Raw genomic sequence first — 10,318 nt, forward strand, 5'->3', positions numbered from 1 at the left:
CTTTCAACCCTTTCAGAATTATTACAATTCACTTTTGAGATGTTTTAGTTTTAAATCGAAATATTGAATGAAAAACACTGCAGATTATGGTGAGGAATCATTATAGGCACATGGGTTATTAGTTTCTCTAATTCTGTGGTTATTCCGTTCATTCTTCCACATCTTGTAGAACAAAATCGTGCGAGAATATATCAGAAACGCACAGTTTTCATGGTTATATTTTATTATTCTATGTTGGTACTCCGAACTTTCCGCCACGGCTTTATCTGTCAATTCATCAATTTGCCTTGAAGAAATCAGTTCTGCCAACCAACATTTTTCAATGCAAAAATCACTAAATGATATTTATGGAAATGTTTCATTAAGTTCAATAAAAATGCAATGAATTAGAGAAAATAATGTATAATACTCGTACATAAGGCTCATTCTACCACTCGTTCATTCAAAAACTCGCCACTTCGTGGCTCGTTTTTGAATTTTGAACTCGTGGAAGAATATCAATGCCTTCTGCACTTGTATTATAAATAACTATTCAAAGTCCAATCAAGACTTAATAAAATTGAAACACTAAATAAGTCTTATTAGTGAAAAATGGGAAAAATAAGGACTATTTTTTTTTCATTTTATATGTCAACGATGTCTGCAAATGTTTTCATAACATAAATTTCGATCTTTACGCGGATGACATTAAGATGTACTTTGCAGTAAAGGATTCGGGTGATGCCCGGAAGTTTCAGGATGATTTGAACAGATTTTATGAATTTTGTTCCCTGCACTATTTGTCCTTGAATGTTAACAAGTGCAAACACATAACATTCACTAAAATCGTCAACATCGTGTCTATCTCTGAGCAATAAGATTCTGGAGAAAGTGAAAGTAGTCAAGGACTTGGAATTATATCTGGATTCGAAATTATCATTTGAACATCACATAGATGATGTTTCCAGAGCTTTCAGAATGCTCGGTTTCATTCTGAGAATTTCGCGTTCATTCAGAAGTGAGGAAACGCTTAAGGTTCTTCACTTTTCGCTTGTTCGCAGTTTAGTTGAATATGCAACCCCAATTTGGAATCCCGTTTATCACAAATATATTAATCGGATCGAAAGAGTACAAAGAAAGTTCACTAAAGTCTTATACTACAGATTCTGGAATAGACAAGTTGAGTGTCCTTATGGTGCAAGGTTGAGGCTTTATAGATTGACTACTCTGGAGCAAAGAAGGGTTGTATTCGATCAAACTTTTTTATATCGGATAATAAATGATTTTCCTCTCATTAGTGAGGTTTATTTGAACACTCGTGCTTTCACCGGACGTCGAAGAGAACTGTTTTATGTCCCAAGAGCGCGCACGTCGTTGTTTTATAACTTCACTTTTTTGAAAATCATGCGGTTTTATAACTGGCACATTTTTTTTATTGACATTTTCAATAATTCTCAAGTTGCTTCTAGGGAAAAATTATATTTGTATCTATGTAGAAATTACTAAATTGTTTATTTTTTGTGATATTGTTTATATGTTTTATCTTATAGTTCATGTTCATTCTCAATTGTAAATTTCTTCTTTTTTGTTGTGGATCCTTGTGATTGGGTTATTCCTGTTAGGATTCCTGCTTATGTTAAATAAATAAATAAATAAATTTCGCTTTATTTCCAACGCTAATTCCAAGAGTAATTCCCAACAAACCTGCACATATCGATGCGATGATATCTGTTTGCATGACAAAAGAGCCATGAGAAAAGTGCTTAATTCAATTTCTCTCACAAAGTCTTGCTCCAAAATAGGCCAATTCACTGTCGCGACCCAATTTTCCCCATAGAAGACGTCAAGTGACGGCTTGAAAGGCAACAAAAAATCCCAAATGATAGTCGTAGGAAAACCTTGAATAGATTCAAAGGACGCTCATTATAATATTCATTGGGACATATGGTAAGGAACCCTTTTACTTTCTTTGAGATTGTATCTGGGCACAAAGAAGACGGAAGGCAGCTACCTGAAAGGGACAATGCTTCCAGAAGGGGTTGACTGACACTCGGAAACGGAGGTTGGTTAGGGCCATATGCAAAGCAGTCAGCAGGTATCTTAGACAACATCTGCATACGGCATCTCGTGTGTTTGTCAAGGCTTGGGATTGAATATGGGAATTGCTAGTCCTTGTCGACCAACTGACATCTAGAGCTCGGATGCTCTTCTTTAAAAAGCAAAAATCTATATTTAAGGAGTAAACATCCTTTATTACACCCCTATTCTAATTTTTATGAAGATAAGGTGTCTCTAGAATTCCACCAAAAAAGTTTCTTTAATCTTTTTGTAGGAGCTACATTTTCATAGAGTGTACTTGAATGAAGACATTTGTAAGAAATCATACGGCCTTGTTCCCACTCAAAAACTTCATGACAGATAACGTGCGCTTATTTAAATTCGTGGTCAAGAGTGCTGTGGAGAAGTTAGAGATCATTTTCTGTGATTATAAGTAGCTCTTAGCTAGTACCATATCGTTCCCAGAATTGAAGTATGTCAACAAATGGTCGTGACAAAACTTCCAGTTCAATTTTCAACTTTCTTTGGCTAATTACCCCTCGATTCACAAAAATGGTTGCCTCAAAATTGCGAATTTATTGGCAAGTTTGCATGAATGGATGAAATATGAGGATTCTGACAACTTTCGGTTAAGGAATTTCAAAAAATCAGCTTGAAATTCTCATTTGGAATGAAAAAAGTTAAGAATTTATCCCAAAAATAAAAGTACGAAACATAAGACTTTCATTCGATCCTTAACCATACAAAAACATAAATTCAATTGAAGGAGCCGCTGGAAATCTGTTCTAAATATATTTCACATTTTTTGTGATGGCATTGATGACATTATCTAATGTATGGTGTGAATTGTTGTTAATTTCTTCAACCTTTTCGATAATACTGTCCTTCAGTTGGACTAAATCAGGTATACCTAGGTACTTGAAAAATACAATTTTTCAAATGAGGCCAAAAAAACATCACAAGGTGTGAGAGGTCGCAAGACCGTATGTGCTCTTGCACCATCTTGTTGGAAGAAGCTTTTAGTCAATTCCTCAAAATTCAATAAATGGTACAAGAATTTCTTCCCTATACCGGTCTGCTGTTAATTTTCCATTGAAGAAAATTAGGCCAATAATTCGCCTCCGACACACCAAACTCAATTTTTCGAGAATGGCGGGGTGTCTCAATAAAAAAAAAGGATTTTCACTTCTCCACATTCTCATATTTTATGAGTTGACATACAGAAAGATGAAACCATGTTTTGTCAGAAAGAAAAACGTGAGTTTTCGAACGCATGAGTGTTGGAATTGCCTTCTGCAACGAGTACCTATTAGACGATATTTTCTCTATTTCAATCAAGTTTTGAGATATTGTCGAGATTCAATGAAAAATTCAGATTATACATTCTAGTGACTTTTGTATTGTATCTTGACAGGTGGTGTGACTGTTATGAAAATTGACAGATTACGGAATTTGAATTTAAAAATAAATAAATAAAATAATTTATAATTACGCATTCAATTTATGAATTATGTTTGACGAAATCGATTTAACATCACCAGAATTAAGAGGCATTGCGAATAATGTTGTAAATCATTTCACTTTATCGAAATGATATTATATTGACACTTGAAATGTGTTTTAAATTTGATAGGATCGGAAGTCAGTGTAGACAACCACATAACGAAAAATATAATTGAAAACAATGCTGTAATAAGTTAATTACAACACTGTTTTTAGTAATGTAATGAACTCATTACGATACTGAAATAGAGAAACATTTATAATCAATGGGAACATTCTGAACTTCGTTACATTCATCTATAGAATATTTTCATACGCCTTCAGATGTCCATCATGAATGCCTTTTGTACGTAGGAAAAACCCAATTTTCATTATTTAGTAATACTTTTCTCACAGATTCGAAAATCCAAATTCTAAATATGACAGAATCAAGTGAAATGGACAAATCACCATATAATGATATGGTAGAAGCTCAGCGCTACTTGTAATCACAGAAAATCCATTCTAATTTCTCCACAGCACTCTTGACCACGAATTTAGATGAATGCTCGTTAGTTTTTAACTTGATTCGTAGAACTGTTCGAATTATATTATAAGTATTTGACCACCCCACATCCAAGCCAAATATCAACCAGCCCTTATCTTAATCGGAGCGAATTTCCTGAATCGCAGGAAAAGGAGAAAATCTCATACGTGAATGAAAAACGAGTGTGTATCACAAACAAGTCCACAGACAAAACCTCCAGTGGGTTTATTGGAGTATAATTCAAGAACTGTCAAACGCCCCTCGTGACATTTGCATGTCGGGTTAGAATAAAGAGTCTGTCGCTTACCTGGACTGCATTCTCCTTTTTTATATCTAGAATAACGGTTGCTCTGACTGGAATATTCAAATCAGGCCCAATTGTGAAAATGCGGGCATAGAATGGGATAGTCATTATTCATCGTCTGGAATAGTATCGAGTGACGCTGTAGGTAGTTTTTCTTCGGCAAGGGGTTGGATACAGAAGGAAGTGAAATGATGATGGGTTTGTTATTAGATTACCGGAGGCTTTCATTTTCGCATTCGGTTCTGAAGGAAGGGTGAGTGAATTTATCGGAAGGATTGAAATAATATAATATCTCTAAAACTACTGAAGAAGACTTTCTGTATTAGTATTCTTCAAGTAATGTGCTTTTCTCGTAAAGTGTGAAAGCTATTCATTTGAAATTCGGTGCAAGTTTCGGTTGGACTTTTGAAAACCAACAATTTAGATCCATATTGAAAATTTCTGGGCTGTCTAGCATTCAGACACATCCCACATAACATGCTATTGTATAGCCGATAAAAAATAAAAATGATAATTATGTCGAATTTTCTGAACAAATGTAATTTGTGACGATTTTGGATTAAATTTCCCAGAAAAATACAAAATCCCAAGAAAATTACCAATATATACTTGAGAATAACAAAAATTATTGGGATAAACAGTCAGGTCAAAATTAGAAGACTCTAATAATAACAATAGTAGGTAATTTTAGATTATTGTCCAAGTGATAATCTGTATGAGTAAACATACATTAAGGATTGCTTCTGGATATGGCTTAGCGTGTATAACCTCAACTTAATCGTGAGTTCCATCTTATTGTTTTGTAGATTATTGAACATGAGAGTTACACTGAATATATTTGTAGATTTCTGAAGATGCTAATAAAACATTTAGTAAAAGCTCGAATGAATTAATCTGATTTAATTCTAATTTTAACCTGGCTGTTATCCCAATAATTTTTGTTGTGTCAATCCTACAGTCGATAACTTTTCCCTACTCTACTTGAGAATAGTTATTTGTTTTACTAGGCATCAAAGTTATAGATTGACTACCTCGGCTGATAGTTCATAGCCGTGCGTAGGGAGGCTAGGAATTCAGCCAAGTCAATCTACTTTGCTGCCGAGTTAAACATATAATTTTTTCTTCGATTGTTTATAATGATACATGTAGGATATCGTATTCGAAAGTTATTACAATTCCCATCAATCTTTCTATTCTTCCTGTAGTGATAAATGAAAACGAAATTTGATAGAAATCGCAATTGTTGGAATGCTTGGGTGCTATGGAAATGTATACACTGTGTCCGTAAAGTATGGAACAAATTTATTTTTAGCTAAACAGACCATTTTAAGAAATAATCCTGAAACATTTCGATTTTTTATTTTAATTTACCGAATATTAAATAATAATCTAATATAAGTTGAGTAATGATGTCACCGTCATTTTTTTAAATGGAACACCCCCATTTTGTCTCAATTTTCCGATTACTCTAGCTGAGCTGATTCCAAAAATGTATCACATGTTGATTTCAATTGGTACAGGGTGAGCAAAAATACAATAGTTTTGTGTGCTCAGAAAGTAACGCGTAACATTCTTTATTAGTTAAATTAACAATATTATCAAAAATACTTTTTGTCTAGTGGTAATAAATAAATAATGACATTTCACAAAAAACTAGTTGACTATTTTTTTTTAATTGATAAGAAATAATTTTTTTCATATTCTGTCTTCTAAACCACAAGTATAAACTGCTCATTTTTATTGATCTAAAAATGTAACAAACTACAGCGTGTTACATTCAAGTATTTTTGATGATATTGTTAATTTAACTAATAAAGAATGTAACGCGTTACTTTATGAGGACACGAATCTATTGTATTTTTGTCCACCCTGTAAAATTGGAATCAACATGTGATATATTTTAGGAATCAGCTCAGCTAGAGTAATGGAAAATTGAGACAAAATGGGGGTGTTCCATTTGAAAAAAAAATGACGGTGACGTCATTACTCCTAAGTAATTCACCCTGTATATTAGATTATTATTTCAAAATACGGTGAATTAAAATGTAAAATCGACGTGTTTCAGGATTATTTCGTAAAATGGACTGTTTAGCTTCAAATGAATTTGTTCCATACTTTACGGACACACTGTGTGTCCATGATAATTATAGTTCGACAACTTATGAAGTATCTGACAGTTTTTTGGAAAAATATCGGATATATTTATGTTATGGACAGTGATAGCGACTTGGAAATACTTACTCCTCCAGAAATATGGAAGGTTAAAAAATATTGATTGTCAGAAATTGTCAGAAATTGAAAGATCTATAAGGCAAACGGATGGTTTATTTTCATTGAACTTTTGGATTCTTCGTATTTCCAAACGATTTTTTCTACTCAACATTTCCAAAGTTCCATTATTGCAAATATAAATGAGTTTTAAGAAATAACATACTATTCTTCAAGAAATTATGCCGATTAGAAACATTTTTCCAATTTAGTATTTTCATGTTCTCTGGAATATTCCAACAACCTCTTTCAACTCTCTTAACACACCCCCAATACGTGCAAACACCGAAATTCCGATAAAATCCATTCCATCAACTTCGAATGGAAAACTACATGCCTGTTGAACCAACTATCTGTGTTCGCCATTGTTGGAAGAACGTGTATAGGAAATAAAATCGATGACAGACCATCAAATGGGGGAGAGGACGCCAAAGTCACCACACGTGACGAAATCCACAAAAAATATCCGTTCAAATCTGCGATATATCAAATGACGGACCAGCAATAAAAGCCTTATATTCTAGAGGCAATTCCTGAAGAGTTGAGATAGGTCGGGAGGATCTAATTACGTGTAATAATTACAAGGATGAACCGCGAACTAAATGAAAAGAAGCGAGGGTGACGTCGGAATCAGCCATCTTGAACATGCGCGTCCTTTTGAGGGGGATGCCTCACAATAATACACATTCTTCGTCGGGGTTTCGACGCTGTTGCAAAATTGTGAGATTTTCTAGGAAATAAGGAAAGGTTTTCCAAGAAGATAACCGAAGAATAGAGTAAAAATATTTCTACAATTATTATTGAGACTATACTAAAATTAGATTACTAGATTATATTAGATTATAGCGATCGGTTAGAGCTTGTCAGAACTAAAACCATTTTTGATTTTCTCTTCTTAAAATTCTGTCAATTAGTAAAAAGGTGATCTTTTATACTGTTGGCAAACCTGACAACATCCTTAGGAGCCTTAGTTTTCACATCGTAAGGTTAATGAAATGGTCTGTCTAGGTGTATTGTCCTTATCCTTACACAAGCTAATTCCAGAGATTGCACAGCACGTGTCCTTCTAAAGAGCTTATCACTCTGGGAGATTCTTATACTATCTAGCAGGCTACATTTCATAACATGTAACAAATAAGGAAGGTAAGTAGGCAAGTTCAGTATGACCTTTATCGCCGCTGTAGAAAATGTGTTGTCACAGCTGCTGTTACTGATTGAGTGTTATGACTTCAATTTTTGTCCACCATGCAAGGGACATACCATGTATAACAACATCGCCATTTTTGGTTTTAGCCCAAGTCTGCCAATAAACCCTTTTCCTAGACCACATACCTGCTAGCCTTACGAAGAATTTTCTATATGTCTCTTTTCCAGTTAAATGTGCTCATATATTTACGTTCACCAGAAAATTCCAAAGATTGACCATTTGGAACAAGGGCTTTGAAACTTTAACTCTTCCTTCTGCTTGCACTATTGCCTTAAATTTGGTCAAATTTCATAAAGTTCTCATCGGCAGTGACAAACAGTTAAACTGAAGTATGTAAGTACATATGTCGTTATCCTAATCATTGTATTATTTCTTAGAATTAAAAAACCTTTAAAAACCGTACAAAAGAATTTCCAATTTTTGAGTACGATACTATCTGATCATGTAAAGGTTGGATCATTTGAAGTCATCTTCTTTTGGGTGTGTTTATTCAATTCAGTACAGGTAATTTGAATTTTCTATATTTCGGTATATTCGTTCCAGTCTTATACATGCATTTTTCCTTATTACTACTCAAAATGAATATTTGTTTCGAATTATTCTGTTTGGAAAACAAAATTTTTGTCAACCTCTGGAATTTTTTCAGGACAAATATGAATTTTCTGTTTATGGGCCAGTTACTGAAAATGACAATAATAACATTATTGACCCATGGATCTTGAAGAATTTGAAATATAAATAATCAAAATGAAAAATTCATTTCCTCAAAAGTTAGACAATAATTCGTATAATTTAACGAAAATAAAATTGAATTAAAACTACCTATGCCGCATAATATGTTTTCGTCATTAAATATTTTTGTTTGATGGATTCCATCTTTACTTGGCGGATTTTCGTTATAAATAAAATGAAAAAAAATTGATTTCCACATACATTTGTGGAAATTTTTTGTTTTTATTTTATTTATGAACTTTTTTGTGATGACTCGATCTATTAAAGTAGATCGAAGGAAATAATTAATATTTAAGATTGTAGTGTTCTACGTGAAAAAGAACTAAAAAGCGTGGAATAAAATATGCTGTTTGTACAATAAGATTCATTGAGTTTTGTTCGAAAATTCGTTTTTGTATGTTATGTGACTTAAATGATGTTTCTTTCTAAAATAATATAATTATGTATAATTATGTATAATTATGTAATAATAATCATGGATGAAAATATCTAGTTTTTTCGAACAAAAACAATGTAATCATATATAAACCTCTGGTAAACGTTCAATCAGCAACAAAACTCTTATTTATTTATGTGCATAAGTATATCGTGTTATGAAAAGGAAGCAGGTCTCAATCCAAATAACACAAATGTTCTATCCTCAGTCATTACTCATTAAAAGGTATGATGAATGTTCAATTACGATTTCGAACGAAGATGGCGCTGATCATAAATTATTATCGGTCAGCCCACATCATCGTATAATTTTCAGGAATTACAAGCTCAATGTGGCACTTATTCACACGCATGTGATTGTTGGAGCTGTATTTAAATGGTAGAAAACTTCGTCAATTATCAACTCCCTAAGAATTAATACGATCTGAGTAGGTAGGTACACCAGGCTGAAGCGAATAAATGGCGAAATTTTCACATGGTTAACAGAAACAGTTATAGTTTCTTTGAAATAGTTGAGATAATTCATCGCTGTTCTCATGCAACTGAGTGAGGGAATTAGTAAGTTATCTCATGTTTCCATTTATTCAGTTATCATTCTTCAGATTGTATTGCTTCTAATTATTGTATACTGCTTAATTTTTTTTATTTGAATTTCAAGTGTTTCATCCTATGTATTTTCTTGACCAATTTGAAACTTATCTACAGTCCATTCGAATTCACTTATTGTTTATAATGATGAAGCAATTGCAAGTTAATAAATTACATTATTTAAATTTTGATATTCTTTCTCTCGCCCCAAATTTTGACAATAATTTCGAAGTATGAATAGGTACATTTCAAAATCCCCAATAGAATGAAATGATGGTGAAGATCGCACTTTTATTTTTTTTTCGAAATTGTGGAAAATTGTATATTTGGCGAGAAAATTTTCTCGTTGATAGATGAGTGCCTATGCGTCATTACGACATATAACATTTTTGGGATATAATTTTTGGGGTACTTTCGAGATACGCATTGGTTTATAATAAAGCGCAAAAAAGCTTGTCTTTATGATTCTTGTTAAAAAAATTCGAAGAAATATTAATTCATCGTATAAAGCTGAAGAATTGAATTGAAAGAATTTTATGGAATTATTATGATTATGCTTAAATATTTTTTTTTAGTTCTCCCTTTAGATTATATGACTATGTTATGTTATTATTTTCTATAAAATTATTTCTGATAATAATCATAATCAAATTTGAATTTTTTCAAGTTTTTTTCGGGAAGTACAAGAACTTTTTGGAAAATATTGATGCGATGACAC

Source organism: Harmonia axyridis, chromosome 2, assembly GCF_914767665.1.
Source record: "Harmonia axyridis chromosome 2, icHarAxyr1.1, whole genome shotgun sequence".
In the NCBI taxonomy this organism is placed as follows: domain Eukaryota; kingdom Metazoa; phylum Arthropoda; class Insecta; order Coleoptera; family Coccinellidae; genus Harmonia; species Harmonia axyridis.